The sequence below is a fragment of the Pleurodeles waltl genome, chromosome 10, assembly GCF_031143425.1.
Source record: "Pleurodeles waltl isolate 20211129_DDA chromosome 10, aPleWal1.hap1.20221129, whole genome shotgun sequence".
NCBI lineage: Eukaryota > Metazoa > Chordata > Amphibia > Caudata > Salamandridae > Pleurodeles > Pleurodeles waltl.
In genome coordinates, this window is record NC_090449.1 from 340,679,176 (window position 1) to 340,702,269 (window position 23,094).

Consider the following 23,094-nt stretch of genomic DNA (forward strand, 5'->3'; position numbering starts at 1 on the left):
TTTTGTGGGTTTCTTTGGTGGGGCAGGACTCAGATGGTAGGGTGTCTGCATCAGTGGTAGTTGGTGAACTTTGCAAGTGGTGGTGCACAAGGCGCAATAAAAAATCCCAACTTTGCCTGTGTGAACAAACCTGGGTACCGCAATTGGGAGGGCGGGAGTGTCTGGCCCTAAGAATTTGGTTTTTAAAAAAAATATAATTTAATGATGCACTCTCCAACTCAAGTTCTGTAACTAATTCACCAAAAAGCAATAGTTTTACAAGCTTATGCAGGTGAGTCTGCCTGTTTATGTTGGTTTGTGTATGTATTTGCACATGTGTTTATTTGTGTATCTTTGTATGTGTTTGTGTGTGGCTACGTGTTGGTTGTTTACATCACTTTATTTTTGTGCCTGTGTATCTGTTTGTATCTTTTTTATCGAATGTGGGTGTTTTTGCTTATCTGCCTGTTTGTGTGTTTGTGCCTTGTATTTGTTTGCGCCTATACTTCTGTACGTATATCTGTGAGGCTAGACTTGAGATCGGGGGAAATTAGCTACTTTCTTACTTTACAGTAAAGGTTTTTTTTTGTTTTTAATAAAAATGACACATTTTCGTGAAATGTCCACGGTACATGTTGGTTTTCGGTTCACTGGGCTAATAAGCATGCTGAGCACTGACAGGATGACTACGTATGACTATGTATGTGCGTTTAAAAGCCTTTTCCAAGTTAGAAGCATTCCACAGATTAAAAATAAGCATTTTATATTTACTGGATCTGCTGAGCTGATTACTTCACTTACTCACAGTGTCCCTTCGTATGCAGGAGGTGAAACTGCAGGTGATTATATGCATATCATAAGCCTCCTCAGGAGGTTGAGGGTTTGCTGCAAAGAACAGAGAGAAGGCTGCAGTAAAGTGCACCTGAGCTAATCGCTACACACATGTAATGCAAGTAAATATTGCAGAGTGTGTTTTGCATTCGCAGACTGTCTTTGCGTAGCTTGCATATTATTCTAACACAAATTACTTACCGAATATGATGCTTGATGAGACATCGTGTTCATGATGTAAATGCACACAAAAGAACAAGGCGGGAAGTGCCAGGACAGACAGTTACCAGTTAGTTTTCTATTATTTACTTAATTCAACAGTGACGACCCAGCCGAAAAATGCTGCCTTTTGAGGCAGGACTAGTGCGATGCTGCTGGGTTGGGTCAGTGATTCCGCGCCACAGGTGATGGGAGAGGGTGGGTTTGACGTACTTAATTAAATGCAGCCTTGAACTTCAGGAATGAAGCTTGCAACGTCTAAAGGCTGACTTGTGACATCATCTGGGAAGGCCTCTTACCATAGAAAGTCAGAGCTTTGCTGGGCTGATGGCCTCACAGGCCCCAGGGCAGTGAGATGTCGGTCCAGAAAGCTTTTGTTTCAAGAGGCTGGCCCTGCCTGACACTGGCCTGAGACTGCTGCTGAACCACACTCAGAGCGATGATCACTTTAACAGACACACATCCACAGCAGGCAGTCTGTACTACAGTACGTAGAAGCAAACTAGGGGCAAAAAACACAGAGGGCACAGCCCTGCACCACAAGGAAAGATCTCCCTTTGGTCTATGTCCTTTTTAGGTAGTTTTCACCACAAAGGCCTGCCCTGCCCATTCTTCATGAGGAAGATACTTTTGAGAAGTTGTCAGGTCTCTAGGTATAGGTATGCAAAGTTTTTGACTGTGCCATTGTTGTAGCGGAAGGGGAAGCTGAGAGCAACGAGAGCAACAAGCAAAGAGCGGCTATCGCTGTGCTATCGCTGCGCATCTGTGCCGAGGGCGTCGAGCAAGGACACAGAGAGCACCTCAAGCTGGGGACGAGGAACGGAGTGAGCACGCCCATCGGCTGTGCGGCTGTGCTGGGGGCGTCGAGCAAGGACGCTGTGAGCACCGGGAGGAGGTGCCGTTCGGCGAGCGGAGCGAGCAAAGCAAACCAAGGTCCTGAGTCGGGTGAGCAGCAGGAAATAAATTAAATAGATTCTCGATAAGCGCTAAAGTGCCGGTCCAAACCACATTTGTTTTCGTGCTTGTGCAGTGCCGCCCCCGCCCTTGCCCCCTAAGGAGCTGCAGCTACTGCTGTGCTATTGCTGCAGTGTTTGAGCAGTGTTAGTGCAACATAACTTAATATAAACCATCAAGTGGCATTATAATGTTGCAATAATGTTAAAACCAAAATAACAAATCAAACGAGCAGCCTTGGGCAGCCCCCCTTCCCAGTCCCCCAGCACCCCCAGAACCACTCTGCAGTGTGCTGAATTCCCAACCCTCTTCCCTCTTCCTTAGAGAGCGTTTAAGGGTGAGGAGGAGGAGGGAGGTAGGAAGGTGGTCAGTGGGGGTATAGAGGGGGTGGGACACAGGAGGAGGAAGAGGCAGGAGGCCAGAGAAAGGACCGAAAGGACAGAAAGGACAGTAGACGGCTAGTGGCAAGTAGGTCTAAAAAGGAATGTAGCACAGCAAGCACAGCAAAATACAGCAAAACACAACAAAATACAGTGAAAACAGGGCAGTCTTGGCAGTATCAGCAGTATCAGTACAGTATTGGTGAGTCCGGCAGTCGTAGGTGACTGCTGCCAAAGGGAGAGTCCAGGGCACCACAGAAGCGGCCCGGCTAGGCCTGCGTGCGGCTTGTGGAAAGCCACTGTAACCCGCTCGCCATACTGAGTACCTAGTCAGCAGGTTCCACGGGATTTCTAGGTGGAGAAAAGGACTGTGCGTGCTCGTGCCCCTCATTGGCTGAGGTGTGGCGGCGCAATCTTTTTTTGACTTAACTTGATGCTCAAGGCCATCCTCACTGGAAACCCCTGGGGGTTGATGAAGCTCTCTAGCGGTCTGCAGAAGATCCAGGAGCATATTTAGAAGGATCCAGTAGCTGTTTTGAGGATAAGTGCGCCTGCTCGTGCCCCTCAATTCCTGAGGTGTGGCAGCGCATCTATAAAACGAGTGTGAAGAAAAACCATAAGGCCGGTGAAGATGCAATCTGGGAGAGAAAGGGCCTTTCAGCCGCAAACAAAAAGGAGTAAAAAGATCCATATTTCAACAGAAAAACAGAAAGGAAAAACAAAGTCTGAGTATCAGTCCTTAATCTTCCCAATATCCCCCTTCTTACAAAGGTTTGAGAAATCAGTGAACCTTCCCCATAAATTTGACTTTCTGAAAGACCCTGTGGATGCAATTCTTTCTATACCAAATGGCTCTGCAGATCTACCCCATCCTATCCCACCCCATTAAAAAGTGAAAGCAGTCTGCTATATGAACAAAGTGATATAAGTGGACTCAAGGAGGAAGGGGTAGCTGAGAAATCTGCTTTTGATAATACAAGAAAGTCACTGGAATATAAAAATAAAGAAAATGTCTGGGGTTCGATTAGCGACTTAAAACTTGTGACCCTCAGGTCATCATCACCGTCCCCAGTCATCTCCATCTGTCCAGCCCTAAAAACTCAGACTGACCATCCACAATTAGGTTACCTCTTGAGGTAAATGTAGTTATTAAAAGAAGTATGGACTTTATGCAAAGACCATCTGGTCTGGGGACACAGGAGGCCTGCCAAATGCAAAAGGAGAACCACTTTTCAGAAACTAGTCATACTTCGAACAATAATAAAAAAATAGGCTCATTAAATCGTAACCCTAGTTATCCACCACACAAGCAATTAGAATTGAGCTCCACCTTACACGCCTTTAAAAGTTCTCCAACTAAAGATACAGGAGAAATTCCACATGAATTGCAGGCTTCTACTTCAGATACTCAATCAGCTATTTCTGCCCTTGATGTTAGATCCCCAAATGCCTCTGAAATATCAAAAACACAAATAAATGAACTCGAATATATGGAGCCCATAGAGGTGAACTCACCAACTATACAAATTATTCCAACTAAATTGGATCAAAACGGAGTATGGGATATCTTCTTTAAGACCTCGCAACTGACTCATGACACCTTGTCATATCAGTCGTCAAAAATGGATATCCAGTTGGACCTGCTAAATGTCATGGCAAAATCAGTCTCAAGAATAGATCAGAAGTTGGTAAATCTAAACATATTGATAAAGCGAGAACAGAATTCTGCAGAGCTGAAAAAAACAGATTGTACCTGTGAGCCTGTAAGTAACAAACTGGCCACACTCCCAGAGGCCTTACATTTAATGATAACAGATCTAAAGGTCAATCTAAATAAAATAAAATCTGTAGAACAAGAATCTCCCAAGTGGTGGGAGTTGGCGGATCAAAAAGTAAATAAGCGCTGTCCCGAGACAAAAAACAATAATAAAATAGATTTCTCTGAAGAATGGGGATGTGGTCAGGGGGAAATCTCAGGGGAAAAGGTATGCCCACTGGAATCCTCTGAGGAAGGGGAAAGTGGCCAATCTGAGTCCCAAATCCCTAATAATCCCCCCCCTAAAATCTGCGATCAATTAGTTACACTCTGAAAAGTTGGCCACCAAAAGACAAAAGAAAAAGCACCGGAAAGCAAGGAACAAAAAAATGGGCCCTACTACTATAAAGATGAGATCCTCTCTCCCTAAAGATATAAGTAATGGGATGCAAATGTCTCATGACTCAAGTATCAACAAAAAGTACAGTCCAACGGTCAACAATCTGTCCTATTATTCAATTTTAAAAAAAGGGGGCCCACAAACCCTGACCGTAGGGATTCAAATTACCCAAACTTTACAGTAGAGCATAAAATAAAAAAGGACAGACAGGATCTGACAAACCAAAAAGGAACAGATCAAGACAAGCAGGTACACCAAAATATTAAATTGCACCAAAGGGAGTCCAAAACCGAAAGGTTATTACTCCAGAAACTTGTAGGAAGTTTTTGGAGGAAGAAGGCATAAGTATTACAGTTATAAATCTCAAATGTGCCACACACCAAGGGGCTCAAATGACTCCACTTCAGGCAGAAAAATGAAATGGGTCAGCCATTAGACAATTGGAAATGGTGAGACCAGGGGCAAAGGAAATGCTGGAACTTCCCAGATCACTCTCTGTGATAGAGCCCATAATTAGACCAGATGCAAGACTAAAGGTATCACATCCAGGAAGGCCAGATAGAGAACTTTCACCAGGATTCCAGAAAATAGAACACAAAGGAATAGCTCTAGTGAAAGAGCAAGATGACTCTACAAGAATTCCAAAAAATAGTCCTCCCACAGATTGTAAGCAATTGATTCTGGAACCACAATATCAGTCTAAGGGCCCTTTTGACATCTTAAGTCGAGGGAACATTTTAAAACTCCTACATGTTATTCCAGCCCTAAAAGATATAGAATCTACTGATATTGACTCCATAGAATTCCTGCCAGGGGCAAAGAGAAATGAAGGAAAAACAAACGAATCAACTCTGGTTACCTGGAATTCATCACAAATGGTTAAAAGAGTCATAAAAGAAAAAAGCTTTTCACAAGATGGGGAATTAGAGTTAGTATACCCGAACAAATAGGGTATCCAGACACATTAGAGGCCCAAAATAATAAAACCAAATTAAATGGAACAAAAGGCCTAAATCAACCTTTTTCAGTCCTTAGATCTGCAATTGGGAATCAATGCTCATATGACCAACATATAAGGGACGAAATATCCTGCGTTCACTCTTTACAGGATCTAGATTTTTGGTGGTTGTCGGCAGCACTCCACAAAAACAATAGTCAGTGACTTCCGACTAGCCCAACACGATCTGGCTTGGTAACTCCCTATGACAAACCTCTGCAGGTATGCTCTCGGAATATAAACGGGGTTTGATCAGATATTTAAAGAAAAGACCTTACTAGCGTACTAAAAAATATTAGAATTATTCTTTTACAGGAGACTTGGGCTACCAATCCTTTTAAAATTGATGGATTTATGGGCTATTTCTCCGGAGCAATCAGAGAAAAAAGATTTGGTCACCCGAGGGGGGTTTGGCAATCTTTATTTCAGTTGGATTAAATGTAACATGCACATGGGTATATGAGGAAAATGAAGACTTTTTGATAGTAAAAATAGATGGATGGAATAAGGAGCTGAGGAGCCCACTTTTGCTAATAAATATATATATCCATCCTCACGTACGCTCCAGAAAACACATATCCTCTAAATTAATAGACATAATTTGAACTGGCTATCAGGACTTAAGATCTCCGGAGTTTTTAGTAGCTGGGGACTTTAATATGAAACTACTAAATCCCTTTGAAAGGGATGCCCCCATTATGCTGCAAAAATCAGCAGTGGGCAGTGCCGCAACAGTCCCTGGGGTTTTTAGGGATAGCTAAACCTGATACAAAGGCATTCTGCTTAGTGAAAGACCTTAAGGGCCTTGAACTCAGACTCCTAAATGAGAGGTTTCCACAAGACACTCTGCTGGCAGTCACATGCTATGCCACTGGAACCCAAGCAACACTTGATTGCACCGTGGCCTCCTTGTCCCTATTTTCTCTAATTACTAAAGACAAAAAAGAGTGACCATGGTCAACGATGTCTTGAGACTGGCTGTGGCTTTCCAATCTTTAATCCTGCTCCTACTGCATTAAGTAATGTTACTACCTCGAACTATAAGAAACTCCGATGAAATGACAAATCAATGGAGTCGAGTGGTCATCTGCGATACTTGAACAATGCCATAATGATATACTTTGTGACCCACTAATCGTGTGATCAACTTTTCTGGATAACTTCGCAGTTGGACTTCTTACAGATACACGACAAAAAAAACACTGGAATCGGGGGCGAGGAAAAATAAAAAAAGCAGATAAAAATTTCTGCACACATGATCAAACTAAGAAGGCAACGGAATGGTCTTCTAAGGCTATATATGAAAAATCCAACGGACTGTCAGATTAAGGATGATTTAAAAAACATCAACAATTTATATCGAAACAAATATGGAACCACAAAATGCAGAACACTCATGATTTTGGGGCAAAGGCACTTTTCCTGAGTAAAAAATCAAATTCACAGGATTTCTGGAGAATGGTTAATAAATTGAATAAGGCCCCAGTGACTTTAACCATTTCTAATATCTTGGAGTCATCATGGGCCGAATACCAAGCTTACCATTTCAGTGGACATTATAGAAAAAATGAAGACGTGAGGACAAGCAAACAATGCTCAGAAAGAACAACACTATTTCCCCTAACTGCCAAAAATGAATCCGCATATTTAGTCTTCTCGACGTCGGAGGTGGTTAACACAATAAAGAGCAGTAAAAATGCAGGGTCCCCGGGCCCAAATGGGATCGCAAATGCACTATTTAAAAAAACCTGGCCTTTTGGGGTGAAAAATTGGTTTCGATATATAACCTTTGTATTGAAGGCGTGCAATAATTCATCCAATATTTAAAGGAGGTAGCAAATCTCATCCTGAATATTATCAATTGATTAGGCTAACGGATGTAGAGGCAAAATACTATGCTGGTCTACTACTGGAGCATCTTCGCACCTAGGCTACTGAAAACAATATAATTCCCCCTAATCAAACCGGCTTTGCAAAGGGCACCGGAACGGCTACAAACATCTTAACTCTTTCCATTGTCATTGACAAAAGCAAACAAAAAAATCTAACTCTGTACCTGTGTTTTGTAGACTTCAAATCAGCGTTTGATTTGGTACAGCAAAGTCTTCTATGGGAAAAGCTAGCTGCCTGGGGCATACCAGAGAATCTATTAAAGGCTATTCAGCAGCTATATACAGATACATGGATTAGAGTTAAAATAGGGGACAGCTCCTTCCTTTCAAGAAAAATTTAAACAAAAAAAGGAATGAAACAGGGGTGCGTACTGGCCCCGTACCTTTTTAATCTTTTTTGATCAGATTTAACCCTTAAGCTCAATAAGGTAAATGTGCATTTGCCAAAGGTTGGTGATATGTCTATTTCAAATCTGTTATACACTGATGATGTAGTACTCTTAAGCCAGACTAAAGTAGGTTTACGACAGTTTATTGCAAATGTAATTGAATATGCTGAGCAGAATGGGATGGAAATCAATTGAAAAAAAACGAAAGTAATGGAAGTCAGTAAAAAAACTTTTAGAGCTGATAAATGGTACACACAAAGGGGAGTATTAGAACAAGCAAACCATTACAGATACCTGGGTGTACTATTTGATAAACGGGGTTCCTTTCTCCCTCAGATGCAGGATCTACATAGGAAACGAAACGTTCTACTGCTTGCTTTTGGCAAAAAGTCACTAAATGGTCTTAGCTATCGCCCCCTATTACAAGTTATTGCGGCAAAACTAAATTCATCTATAAGGTATGGTATTGAAGCACTGCGAGGACAAGATGCAGCCATCCTAAATGAAATAATTGGAAAAGTATTTAGGTCTCGATTCCAACTACCAGGATACGCTTCACAAGCTCAAATTAGGCTGGAGTTTGGGTACTTAAACCAAAATATAGCTAGGAAATGCAGCTACATTACAACATGGAAACATCTGACAAAGGAAAATCATCTCTGTCAGGCTCTCTGGAAGGAGATCAGCTCGAATCCAATAGCCAAATCACAACAGTATTTAGATCAGGTCCTACAAGATTTGGAAGTATGGGAACTATGGGATTCAAATCTTTCCTACTGGACTTTTAAAAAGACCCTAAACCATATAGCAAAGAAAATATCAGTACTTGTGGATAAGAGCCTGCTAGCAACTAGGTCGCACTCATGGATGATTATCAATGAGTACAAAATTTTGAAATGCCAGCCGTATCTGGAGGCCGGGTGGTCAAAAGCAAATAAGGATCTTTTCATCAAACACCGCTTTGGACTTATTCCTGGAGGCGTTCACTTACCCCATGAGAACGTACGGCAGCAAACTTCTAGTGTAGGCTCTGCGGGTGTGGAGTGGAAGACATTACACATTTGACCTGTATATGTAATGGTCTGCTGAAAGAGCGGAAGATTTTACTAAAAACAGCTTTTAATCAGAGGGGAATACGGTCCTGCAGAGAAGTGGTGATAGCTTGCTTTAAACCTTCTGACTATACCCTAAATGCCAGATTTATAAAGATTATGCGTTTCATAGTTAAAAAAAATTCAAATATCCATCAATCATTATAAACATAATATATGTTGCTTGCCTAGATGATGAAGATCATGCCGTCCTAAGTTCTTATGTTTCAGAATCTATAGAGGTATTTTTGTTTTCTGAGTAAACTTTTTATGTATAATTTTACAAATTTTATATGATTTTTTTTTTTTAAGGAAGAACGATATTAAAAACTTTTAGTATCTTTTAAGGTATCTTACAACACACGCAGAGTTGAAATACAAGAATAGAGGAGTGGGAACGCGATGCACAAACCGGAATACTGAAGAACTCTCAGATAGTTTTATTGAAATTATATGTTTAAATGTAATAATTGGTGCAAGCATGTATGATGTATTGGTTTTAAATAACTATGCATTTAAATAAACTTGAACTTGAACTCTAGGTATAATCCAAGGGATCAGGAAGAATAAAGAAGGTGCACATCATATGTGTTTTTATGATCAGAAAGACGGGTGTGGTGTGTTGAGTAGAAGACAGGGCATAAGGTAGCAAAATAACATGGGCATAGTCTTCATCAGAGAAATGCGACTCATACCCCTATACGCCCCAGATGTCCTTAACCCCCCAGGCTACAGCAGTCAACACACCAACCACCACCAAAAAGACAGTCCATCTACATGTTCGCCTAGCCGTGCACCCTAAGCAAACTAGAGATGATAGTCATTTGAGCTTGTTAACTGGTGAAGGTGTAGATTTGTAGATCAGCCCAGTATAACAAGGACTTCACAGAATGTTATAATCATCATATATTTACTTTTCTAGGCACCACCCTTTTGTATTATATATGTCGATTCATTCAGGAGTAAGTTTCAAATATTAATGCACATTTATTAATGCCGTTATTCATTGCCACACAATAATTCAGCTTGCTTGAACATATATTCATGTTGTTCTTGTACAGTTTTGAATTGGCTTTTTAGTGACTGTTTTCAAATAAAGAAGAAGGCTCATAGAAATTAATATATTGACTTCTCACTTCTTTTCAAACAAAAACCCAAGCTTCACAGAATGTAAGTGAAATATTATAAGGGCTTTTCTACTAATTATTTATGCTCAAAATGTTCAACAATGTTCAGATACAATATATAAACTAGAACAAAGTGATGTTAGATAGAGAGGAACTTAACCAGGATTTCAAGACTAAGAGTCATAGCAGAAGCCTTAATCTTCTTTTCTTGCTGAAGGCTATGCAGAAGGCACATCTAGCTTTCACTCAGCTCATCTTCTGACTTTCAGATGCAGACAGATAAAACGGCTTCTGTTTCTTTTCTGAACATTGTTGTTGTTGTTCAGAAAAAGTATGCTGGTGTGAGCCATCTGTGATTCTCTAATTAGACCTCTTTTGGCGCTACGTTTAGCTCACTCAGCCAAGAGAAAAGAGGCCTTGAGAATACTGATGTAAGGAAGCTTTATGAAGCCATCATAATGGTACCATATTTTCTATTAGTCTGCTTCCCGTATCATTTCCACTACCTATCTATTTTTATAATAATAGTTACTGTTCATACTATTTGCACTAGGACACAATTTTGAGTTTAATAACTCTTAGGGAGTGGTTATTCATGGGGAAGGTGTTTTTGGGCTCCACTAACTAACCCTGCAAAATCTCACAAGCGTGTTCAGTACCAAGAACGTACCTCACTCAGTTAGTGGGTTGCGGGGTTGGATGCATTGATGGAATTTTCTGTTTCAGGTTTGCATTTTGAGTAAGGGGCCGATTTAGAGTTTTGCAGACGGTATTACAACTATTACCATGGCAGAGTACTTTACTCCTGCCATGGAGAAGGTACTTCGCCAGTCAGATTTAGAGATGTCTGCCGGCCCAGCTGATATCTGTGGCATTTACAGGAAAATCCATCATGGCGGTTCCTGTAAATGCATTGAAAGTGAGCTGTGCAGCTCCGTCAACATGACTACACACTTTTAATTCCTTTCTTTTATTTTCAAAAACAAAATCCCAAAGCAGGACTTTGTGTTTGAAAAAAAAAAATAACAATTACACCCTTACCACCATGTTTTGGGTTTTAGTTTATAAAATTAAAAACTGGCCATGTGTTCACTCACTCTAAATCCAGTGGACAGACACATGAGCAAACCTCTGATGGCCCCTACTCTTTCTTGTCATCGTAGAGGTGAAGTAGTCTCCACAACCTACATATTGAAGGTCCATCATCTGTACACCTGGCAGTCAAGCCTTCATTTTGGGGGAAAGGTACTCAGTCCCCTTTGCAACAGAGTGCCCTCTCCATCAAACTCTAAATTGGCTCCTCAGTCATTAGTTCCAGAGGGTCTAACCTCATTATGGGCCGAGTTCTGTAAAGAAATCCAGAAAATCTATCATTAAGAAATCCATCGCCACCATGGATTTCTCATTCAGTCCCTGAGGCTATCAGTGATTTTGTCTACCAGTAAACTGTCCCTTTGTAATCCTAATGATAGACTAATGATGCTCTTGCCATCTCATAGAAAGGAAGGTAATGCCGGCTGTTGCAAATTATATTAAGAATGTATTGAGCGATATCGACGTACTTTATAATGGATCTAATTTCACTTACTGTGGGCTTCCCTGGAGGAGTCTAAAGTAATATAAGCCCTTAGAATAAAAACAATCTGTGTAATTATGGGAAAACTACTAAGGAGAAAGAAAGGCTCACCTGTGTCAATAATGCCATCTTAGCACCAGCAATCACTCATTTCATGAATGTTGTCAATGACTGATTTAGGGGAATCTTAGTCTGAGATAACAATTGTTGTCATTAAATTGCAGATGGGTCTCATGCATTTGCATCTCCAATCACTTAAGGCCAAGGTTACACCCTTTGTCTGAGGGTTGGTGAACTATAGATTCAGATTTATGAACAACTTTTACAGCACTGGTCGGTGCTGATGTCACACGTTGTTTGTGAGCTCTAGAAAATTTCACATTTATCCTGGAACAGTTCTGACTTCTATTTATGTAGTTTACTTCCATTTGTCTAGTTCCTTTTCCACTGCCATTCCAACAATTGCGCATATTGTCTTGCGGTTGACTTTCTAATCTGACATGTATTTCATTTTTTTTAATCACATAGTTCACTCGCATACTGTGTTGGTTCCATGTTGTCAAGTGAATTCTTTTCAGATGAGATCGTCGTTGACTCTTTACTACAAATCGATTGTTCCAGGAGTACCTCATTTATTTATGGATCCCTTCTGAGCAACTGGAAAAAACAATTTGTTTATATTTTTGGTAAGATTTTGACAATCCATTGGAAAAGGGAAAAGATTTTTAATTGTATTTAGTCCACAAGGAAATCGATGGACTGAAAAAACTATTCAAAATTTCTATGACTGCAAAAATATATGTAACAAAATTCTTCACAAGCATCAACTCAAATCTGATGTTCCGTTTTTGTAGAAGCTTCCATTTACAGTCCCCTTCTCACAACATTGCCTATTTGTCCAGTCCGTGCAGCAAAACATGTTCTATTATAGATCATTTAAGTCAGCATTTTATTCATGTGTTCTTGACAAATAGGGAACTCTGTACCCACTTGAGGAATATTTTTAGGAGTGAACAATGAGGCATCTTTTAAAGTGTACCTTAAGAAGTATACAGATGTTACTTGCTAAATACATTATATTCGTACCACTGAAGTCAGCAGGAAAAGACTATAATGCTATGGTCTTACTGGTGGAGGCTGGAGTTGGGTATAAAAAGAGGATTAACTGCAATGGGAGCAACTGGCACTCACCTTAGATCCACTGACCCTCAACATTTATTTTCTCTTGCTAAGTAGAAGAGGTTTTAGTCCAAAAAGTAACGTGACTGGAGCTGGGGAAGCCTGCCATGAGGCAAGACTAGGAAATCCAGGTGTTATTCTGATATCACTGGTTAATTTCCTCAGTATGTATAGGTGCCACTAGGGGCCAGGTGAGATATTTTATTATATGAGAGTGCTGGTTGTAGAATTCCATACTCGGTAAGAAAGATATGTGTTTTGTAAAATAATTGATAGGATGCATGTACATCGGTGTTCCACTACAGGAAAAAGGATAACTAAATATGGTACACAAAAACATACGTAGGTTATTCTTGTGAAAACATGGTCCACTGAGCTTTTTTGAATAACACTGTTGGAATTCTTTCATGGTGTACAGTGGAAGGGCAGGGCTCTGAGCATGGACTCTAAAAAATCTCCCATTAGTTCTTACTTTGACCTGAGGGTGACAGATTTGTGGTAATTACTTTACTTAAAGTTGTGAGTGGTGTATTGAAAGTTAGTGCAGAACCACATAAAGTTTTGTATTCAAGACGCCTGGTACACTATTATAAATTGTACCCTGGGGGCGCAAAGGGCGTGTGCATTGTTTTTTTTGCACCCCTGGGGCACAATGATATTACATAAGGGGTCACAGATTATTGTGCTGCCCATTGTGATACTACTAATGCTGGTGCACATGTAGCGCCAGCGCAATCATAAATTGAGGAAATCTCCTAGCCTCTGCACCCGCCCCATATTATAGACTCAGGCGCAGATGTAAACAGGCCCTTATCGGGCACTCTCTGAGTGCATCATTTCAGGAGCCTCCCTAAGGCAGTCCTCTGTGGTGGGGATATGGGGGGTCCCATAGACCCCCTCAGGTCTCCTCTAGCAGGCGATATCATAAATTGAGGAAGTTTCATTGCCTCTCCAGCCGCACCATATTATAGACTCAGGAACAGATGCAAACAGACCCTTAGCAGGCACTCTCAGAGTGCATAATTTCAAGAGCCTCCCTAAGGCACCCCTCTGGTGGTGGAATGTAGGGTCCCATAGACTCCCTCAGGTCTCCTCCAGTAGGCGGGTGCCCTCCCTACATCACCTACAGGAGGATCTCTCTTCACTCCTCAAAGTATAAGCGGGTTGCCGTCTGCACTGTGAAACACAAAGCGGCTTTGAGGCAACTGCTCTGTTTTTCGTTGAATGTGTTGCCCCTAGGTCAGCACAGGTTTATGGCTGCCATTGGGGCAGCGCACATTCTATTGTAATAGGGCGCACTGCTCCTGTCTGTGCTAGGCGCACCTTTTGAAAGGTACGATGTGGAGCAAACAGAGAAAAATCATCTTTTGTCTAGTTTGGCACCAGATTTAAAGAGTATAATTTTCTTTTATACAACTCACTATCCTAATCTGTCCAACATAGCCCTGCTGTCAAATTCTGGTGTACAGGTATAGGATTATGAGGAAAGACCAAAAAGTAGGCATAAAGTGATTGGATGATGGTAGTCACACAGAGACTGTGCCAAAGGTTGGGGGTCCAGATAAGAGTAAAAGTTGTATGTTGTTAGACCCTGGAGTGTGGCCTGCCAACTCAACTCTGAAAACACAGCGCTTTGTCAATTGAGTATAATACTGTTGTTTTAGGGCTGTTCAGCAAGGTTTTTTGCTTTTCAAAAACTAACCCCAAAAGTTTGAGACTGTGTTTGTAAAACAAATATATCAATGGCTCTAACACACACTCACCCACAGATTTCTCTCTGTGCATCAGGATTATTGTTTGATTTCCTGCCCTGAACCACATCCCTCGCATAGCAAAACCAAGAAGGGAAATCTACTGAATGTTGCCCCCCCCCCAAAGAGGGTGAGGCAACAGTCTCTATGTAATGGTGACCCAATGGCAGTTAGGCCTCTAGGTCAGTGGTTTGCATCTTCTACAGCAGATAAGTGGGATGGGAGAACTGCAAGTTTTGTTGAGTGGGTGAACCACCAATTTATGGTCTTTCAGTCTGCCAAACCCTTAATATCCTATTGATTTTATTTGTGTTGCGATTTAATGTATTTTCCTACATCCTCTAAGTGTGTGTGAACTCAGAGTTGAATCTCCAGAACTTTCTGTGGCTTTGTTCAGTATGATCAGAATTTGCTTGTTCTTAGGGTTCATGAAAAGTAGGCACTGCACACAAGTAAACACTTTGCTAAGGGATATAAAACAGCTGAATACATCATGCAAATGAACTGATCATTCGAGAAATTATCAATGATAGATCTAAGGGAGGAATCTAAAGTGAGGGGCACATGGCCTGGGTTCGGTTAGAGAGAAATGACCCAATCAATTTCCATGCTAGTTGCTGGGAACCACCAGAGCCAATCAATCAGGCAGCATGGGCTCGAACCAGTGTTCAACCCAAATGATAGACTGAGCAAACTCAGTACACTGACAACTCCTCCAAACACCTCTGTCCTCAGGTCGTCAAGTACTAAGAGGACCAAGAGGTTTGTGCTCAACCTGGGACGGAAACGTATATTGGAAGTGTTGAGAAAGCTTGTGAATCTGCATGTTTGGAGTTGTGCAACAAGGTATTTAGTAAGAAAATGGAGTTGGGAGATAGGTAAAAATACTTAGGGCCGCATTTACGACCATTTTATCCAGTGACTCACAATTTTCAATTTTTTTGCGAAATGCAAATTTCAGATTGCGAGTCGCAAAACATAATGTACAACAGTATCTGAGACACTGTTAAGCGATTCCCAAATGGGTTGCAAGGGACCTGCCCCAATAATATTCATTAGGCAGGTCGCAATTTGCGACCCATTTGGGAATGGCTGCACTCACAAGGATGGTGGTCTGCTGGGGTCAGCAGGCCACCATGTCTGTGGCTACTTTTTAAATAAAGTAGTTTTTTTTTTTTAAATGTAGCCAGTTTTCCTTAAAGGAAAACGAGATGCATGTCAAAAATAAAAATGAAACGTTTCAGTTTCACTTTTTCAGAGTAGGCAGTGGTCTATGGGACCACTGCTTGCTCTGAAAAAATGTTGGTGCCCCCATTCACAAAGAGGAAGGGTACCCTTCCCTTTTGTGAATGAGTTACCTGGTGGTAACTGCGATTGTTTTGTGACCGTATTTACAGTCAACAAAACAATCGTACATGGGCCTGCGGGTCTCTATTAGGAAGGACACCCTAGGAACGCCCCTTCCTAAGTCACAATTCCTATTTTGCGAGTCAGTAACAGGCTACTGACTCGCAAAAGAGGGATGGTACATGCTACAAGGCCTTTCTGCAAAAGACAAATTTCGCTATTTGTGACTGCAAAAAAGCTTTGTACATCCGTCCCTTTATTCCTTTAGGTCAGTTAGGGTGGCCGTAGGCTTCATAAAAACTTTATGGGCAGTGGCACCTAATCATTTGTTCAGTCTGCAGAGATAACCAGGCCATATCCCTGAGCAATTTTTGCCACACATGGGCTGTGGAGTGATCCATTAGAGCATCTAGAACCGATCAATTTGTCAAACTCCCCCTAATTAAGGGGGTCATTCTGAGCAAAAGCGGGAACCGCCAGAATACTGTTGCGCGGTCAAAAGACCGCCGCGGTTATTCTGAGTTTCCCGCTGGGCTGGCGGGCGACCGCCAGAAGGCCGCCTGCCAGCCCAGCGGGAAACCCCCTTCCATGAGGATGCCGGCTCCGAATGGAGCCGGCGGAGTGGAAGGGGTGCGACGGGTGCAGTTGCACCCGTCGCGATTTTCAGTGTCTACTTGGCAGACACTGAAAATCTTGGTGGGGCCCTGTTAGGGGGCCCCTGCAGTGCCCATGCCAGTGGCATGGGCACTGCAGGGGCCCCCAGGGGCCCCGCGACACCCGTTACCGCCAGAGCCAGGCTGGCGGTAAGGGGGTCGGAATCCCCATGGCGGCGCTGCTTGCAGCGCCGCCATGGAGGATTCCCTTGGGCAGCGGGAAACCGGCGGGACACCGCCGGTTTCCCGTATCTGACCGCGGCTGTACCGCCGCGGTCAGAATGCCCATGGGAGCACCGCCAGCCTGTTGGCGGTGCTCCCGCGGTCGTTGGCCCTGGCGCTCCATGACCGCCAGGGTCAGAATGACCCCATAAGAGTTGTAACCTGGGTGGATCTTCTTCTCCTAAATTTTTTTTTATGCATTTCCTCCCATGTGACTTAGATTATTACACCCACATGTCGATCACTCCCAGATTATGGAGTGTTGGTATAATAAGCCGGCATCTAGTCTAAGTGATGTTGCATGTATTGTTTCATATAGTTTCCAGTTCAATAGCACTTCATATCCATCATGAGGCACTGATTAGCATTTGTAAACGTTTGGCACCCTACTCTGTGGGAGTGCTTTGTATGAAACAGTGTGTCTGTCCATAATGTGGCATAGTTGGCTCTTGGTGACAGACAGCTTTTTGCTTCTAAAGCTGCCCCTTTACATGGTTTGAAGTGAAGAAGTGTGATAAGACACTAAAGCATTACATTCTAGTATATTGATATAGACAAGGTGTGTGAGTGCAGTATGGCTAAATGAGAAGTAATGTGATGTTGTTACTGTGTGGCATATACTGCTCAAACTATGTTTCATCAAGTAGCTGTGAAGGAGCAACCCACAGGAAGTGGCTTTGTACAGCTTGGGCAGCTGTCCAGACAAGACCCTTTGTTCCAGACGTGCTTGTTGGACCAGTGCCTGGCAGAATTGTAAATACTTGAATTACTGTTAGAGGGGCCAGGTCATATTAAGTTGGTAATTACATGAATGTTTTGATCGCACCCTCTCCAGCTAGCCTCCGAGTTGGGAGATGCCAATAGTGTCCTAACCCCTGAATCCCTTCAATCCAGCGACACCTCAATGTTAACGCCTGTCCATAAGAGTGTTTATTTGATAATCCTACCTTTCAGGTCAATGAAAGCTGGAGTGTAACCAGTGTATATTGATCTGTAGAGCAGTGTCAGTGCTATACCAAAGGACCCACAATCTCGCAAAAGGGAGAACATATATTCATCAAATCTTTTAAACAAGGCCTCTGAGATCATGTAAGAGGTCAATTATATGGCTTAAATAGTTTGTGTAGCCGTTCCGATGACCATTGTAATGTGTAATTTTTGCAATTTCACATCAGCATGAAAATCTACAAGTATCACCTGTAGGTTGTCGTCAAAAAATGTCTATCTATCTCTTCTGATGTTCATTCCTAGATGCCAAGAGCCATCCATGGTTATTCTGATACCTAATCCCTGCCATGTTTATGTGTAAGAAGTCGATTTGGCCCAATTAATAGTTACTCAGAGTATTCTCCAAACATTTAGAACATGGACAGCAGTTTGAGTAGTGACTTGCCCAGTGGGAGGGCCTGAGTGCCAGGTGGACCTCCTCTAGTGTAATCGGCCGGTCCAGCTCCTCTGCATGCCCATTCACACATAGCTAAGTAGGAGTCAGGGAGAGTTTGGGGGGTCATGCGTTGCTCATATAAAGCTTGATAATAGGCCCGGAACTAGCCCCTCTTGCCTCACTCTGTTATTGCCCACCCACTGTCTGGCATACAGAGTTTTGCTAAGTGGCATCTAGCCTGTTCTTATTGCAGTCTTCAGGCCAGGAGTGAGCCGACCTTGTTTACCCCCTTCGCAGTAATGCTGCTTGAGAGCCAACAGCATTCATTCAGTTTTATTCGTCCTATGGGCGAGCAATTGTCTCTAGAAAAATGGCAGTTGTCGCCTATGCCTTTGTGTGGGGTTCACCTTTTCTAATTGTTCCAGGGTCTTGGTTTCAATGGTTAGGCCGTCTTCTACAAGTCTGGCCTTCCTACCCCATGCCATGGCTATTGAGGAAATTCTTCCTCGAATATTTGTTTTGAATCCATTCCACAGCACACGGAGGGACACATCCCAATCAGTGTTATGAGTGAAGTAGTCAGGGCTTTTCTTTCTTATATATGGTTGTGTTGGTAGCATGTTGGAGCTCTGTTGGCAGCTCCTTTTATACTAGCACTTCTCTAAGCATGTTAAGCCAGGTTCTGCCTAGCTAGATGTTTAGAGTTCAGGAGGAAGCCATTGGGTCTAGGTAGTCTACCTCTCTGCATCAGTTGGATGGGGTCTGCCAGTACTTCTACTCATGTCTCAATATTACTTGCCAGTGTCCTCCATAGCTTTCTCAAGAGGAATGAGTTAGCCATAAAGAATGGGCTTCTGAATCCATACGTATCTCTCTCTCCTGGCACAGAACTGTGCAGTAATCTGCAAAGGCCTGCAAATGATTTCTAATACCGATCTCGCATCCTCTTCCCTCTTGCTCAACCAGGCCAGTAGATGCTCTACTTATTTCCTGAGATCATATAGTTTTCTTTGTATTTTTTTATACTGATCAATTTCCATTCTATTTGCCTCACTGTTGTATTTTCTGCGAGTCAGCATCAATTTACGTATTTATTTGTGGGTTTGTGAGAAGGAGAGATTTGGGGCCATATGTACGAACACATTTTCCCATTGAAACAGAATGGGAAAAACCCTTTGCTACATCTGGCCCTTTGTCCTTTCTTACTCGCTGTGGCCGCCACTAGCACATCCTGCCCCATGAGCCTATTAGCCTCCGCTTCTCCTTGCTTTGACAAGCATTACAAATTTGGGTTTTGTTAACCCATTTTCTACACAATTTACTCTCACGTCAATTTACAATGGAACAGTGTTATGCTGCTGCACATATTTTCCTTCCAGACTATTCCCATTTTCATTATTATATATAAACTTTATTGCATGGTTAATAAAAAAAATGCAAAATGACTGTACATAATCAAGACAAGCTTACTCCCGTTGCCTATTAAATATAAAAACTAAAACAAGGTTGGTCACACAGGAATACAACATATTAATAGAGGGCAGTTGTTGCCAATGAGGTCCACCCATTTACTCCACGAGGAGTTTCACTTTTGAACCCCCCCATTTTTAGACCTTTACTGTGGGTAAGTCTCACTACTGCCCCATTTTCTGAGTCTTACTCATAGTAACTTCACAGTCATTAGACTGAGCATGTTTACCACCAGTTTCTACGCTTGAAGTTAAGGGTGCTGTAGCGCACCTAGGTTGGGGTACACTGGGTTTGTCACATGTGAACACACGTGTGCACACATGTGTTGGCTGCTCCTGTGAGGCTACTGCTGTATGCAGTCTGGAAACTGAGCATAGCAAGCCGGGCAAAGAATGGACTCTATCCTATTAGTGGGAAATTATAGATAGGTCATTAGGGTTTACTGGAAAATCTGTAGGGCTTTTACTATATTATTTATAAATGTGTGTGTGTATGTGTTGGTGTGTGTGTGTGTGAAACCTGCCTTAAAGTGCAGTTTCACTCCACTTAGGCCTACACAGCCCAACAGGGAGTCAAACTAGGGTAAAACAGGCAAGCCAAGTTTGATTTGCAGGTTCAAGTAACACACAAATACATCTTACGGGAAACCATGAATTGTCATATTTCTCAGGCTCAGCACATAATTAGATTCCAGGCATTTGTCACACCAGCTGGGAAAGGTTAATGACTCTGCTCCCCAGCAGAGGGAACGAAGGTCTCCTCACACAAAATAAGCAATCATCAGATTGACTCAGTTCTTGGACAAGGGGAAGGGGTATGGGGAAAATCTGCATCTGATAATTAGCTGCCACACTGCACATGGGCTCTGTCATCCCAAGTCCACTGAACACAGGAGGATGGATGCCCAGACATCTGGAGGCAACACAAGACGGGCTCCTCTTTGAAGTTTTGGGGAAAGGTATCTTGCAGTGATGCCAGCTAGGGTTGCGGCTGAGGGCCTCGGAGGTTGTTTTCAGAGAGAAAACTTGATGGTGCCATATTGGATTCTCCCAGAATGCTTTGCAGAAGGGTTGAGGCTGGGTGGAGGGATGATGTGGCATCCTGGATTTAGCCAGGGTGTGCCTGGCATCTAGAACTTTCCACCTACACTTATAAACTCTTGCACCGGGGAGAGACAGTGAAGAAGAACCTGGACTTGGGCAGTGCAGGCTGAGGAAGAATAACCATCTGGACAGAGAAGCCACTTGATACCCGGCAAAGATGCACTAAGGACTTTGCTTCCAGCTGGCCCCCAGGGCTATATGGGTCTCTCCAGAGTCAGTGGCGCTGGATCCTTATGCCCCTGAGTACCAGTTGTTAAAGATCCGGACTCCTCTGCCCAATCTTCCATGCTCTGCATGACAGCCAGGAGGCTATGGTGCCTGGCAGGAGAGTGCTCTGCTGGCTGGTAACAAAGTTGCTGCACAAAATGCCCCCACCAGTAGGACTGCAGCACCTACAGCCAGACAGAGAAGGAGACTGGTGCAGGGGCCCAGAAGGCCAAACTCCCTGAAAAGTGCATACTTGAAAGGCCAGAAGGTTTGATGAGAATGCTCCTGGTCATGAGAGCTCATAACAGGAGCAAAACCAGCCAAAGAGGGGCCCACGAAGCAGAGCTCTGCCTTTCAAATACTTGACCTGTGACCCTAAAAACAGTGAGAAGACAAGCGATTGGTGCTCTGCTGTATTTTGAAGAACTGCCCATCATTTGTCACTCAGCCTGCAATCGGGCCGGTGAGAGTGGAAAGCTCCCTTCAATGGGCAGGTGCAGAAGGAGAGAGACCGGCTTCCTTGTCCCGCACCTGAGCAGCATGCATGACAGCCATGAGCCGGCTAGGGTCACAGGAACCACTGGGTTACCCCTTGACCCCAATGACTATGACTATCCCAGGTGTGGTGTCCTGGATGGGGCTGGGCCACTCAGAGAAATGAAAAAAAAGCCCCCAACCTGTGGCTAAAGGCCGCAGCAATGGGAGACAGTGGGCAAACCTGGGAGTAAAATATTCACTGCTCCCGAGAGGAGTGCAGGGCTTTATTTCCATATCTTCTGCTGCTTGTGGTGGCCCCAGAATAGCAGGGGCACCCCCCACGAATTTTGCACGTGTTGTGGGGCAGTAGAACATTCATTGGCTTCCCAGAGGAGTCTTGTATTTTCTTACCCTAAAGGTCTGAAGTCATTGAAGTACTGACCCCCAGACAATGTAATCACATTTTCAAGCACTCTCGTATATGGAGATTTTGCTCCTTGGCTCTCAAGTGCTGGGACCCTTAGTGGTTGATCCTACAGCTGCATTATGTGGCCTTAAGAGGTGAAAGAAAGACTCTGACACTATGGCCCATATTTATGAAACTTTTGCGCCGCCTTAGCATAATTTTTAATGACGCTAAAGCGGCTCTAACTTAACTCCATATCTATATTTTGACGCTTGATCTGTCTAGCGTCAAAATATCTGAGTTAGCGTCATTTTTCCAGAGTGCCAACCCACCTTGCGTCATGTTGCGACAATTATATGCAAGGTAGGCTTTCCCTTCCAAAAAATGATGCTAGCCCCCCAGCGCCATATTTACCTCCCGATGCAAAACGACGCACACTAAGGAGGCGGACCCAAAAAATGACGCTAAGGCTGATTAGTATCAAATTTAACGCCTAGTCTGACCAGGCGTTAAAAGTGACGGTGGGCACAGTTCCATAGGAAAACAGTGCAAACACCATGGAGTACACCATGGTGTCACTATTTTGGGCACAAAGAGGCCCACCCCAATCCCCTACATCACCACCACCCACACCACAGGGACACTACAAGTGGAGGGAGCCCATCCTCCGTAAGTATACATACTTGTCTGTTGTGTGCCATTGGGGGCCTCTTACATGGGGCCTCCTGGCTGGCACTGGTTCTGATGGGGTTGGCCTGGGGACACAGGTCCCACGTGTTGGACATTGTGGTAGTGGTACGGGCTCCGGTCTATTCTCAGACAGGTGTCATTAAATGGCTGCTAGTGCGACCGGAAAATGACACTAGACTGTCTAGCAGCAGAATTTTTGCTGCTAATCAGTCAAGCGTCATTTTCATCCCACCAGCTCCATTTTATGTAACGTCATCCATCACCGGCTAGCATCATTATCGATAACACTGGTCATTCCTCAGTGCATTCGTGCGTCATTTTTAAAATATGGCGCAAGGATGGTGCTAAGAAATGATGTAGCTAGCGTTCATTATTTTGATGCACAACTGCGCTGGCGTAGTTGGGTGTAATTTTACATAAATATGGGCCTATGACTTAAGCATTAGAAGAAAACTTTTATTCGGTATGAAAAAGTTCATTCATTACAGCAAATAATCACCATTACATTATTAATATACCAATAAAACCATATATGATGAAAACACCCATCATAGATATGAACATATAAAAACCACATTCATAAAAAACAATAAAATAGAAGAACTCATTCTAAA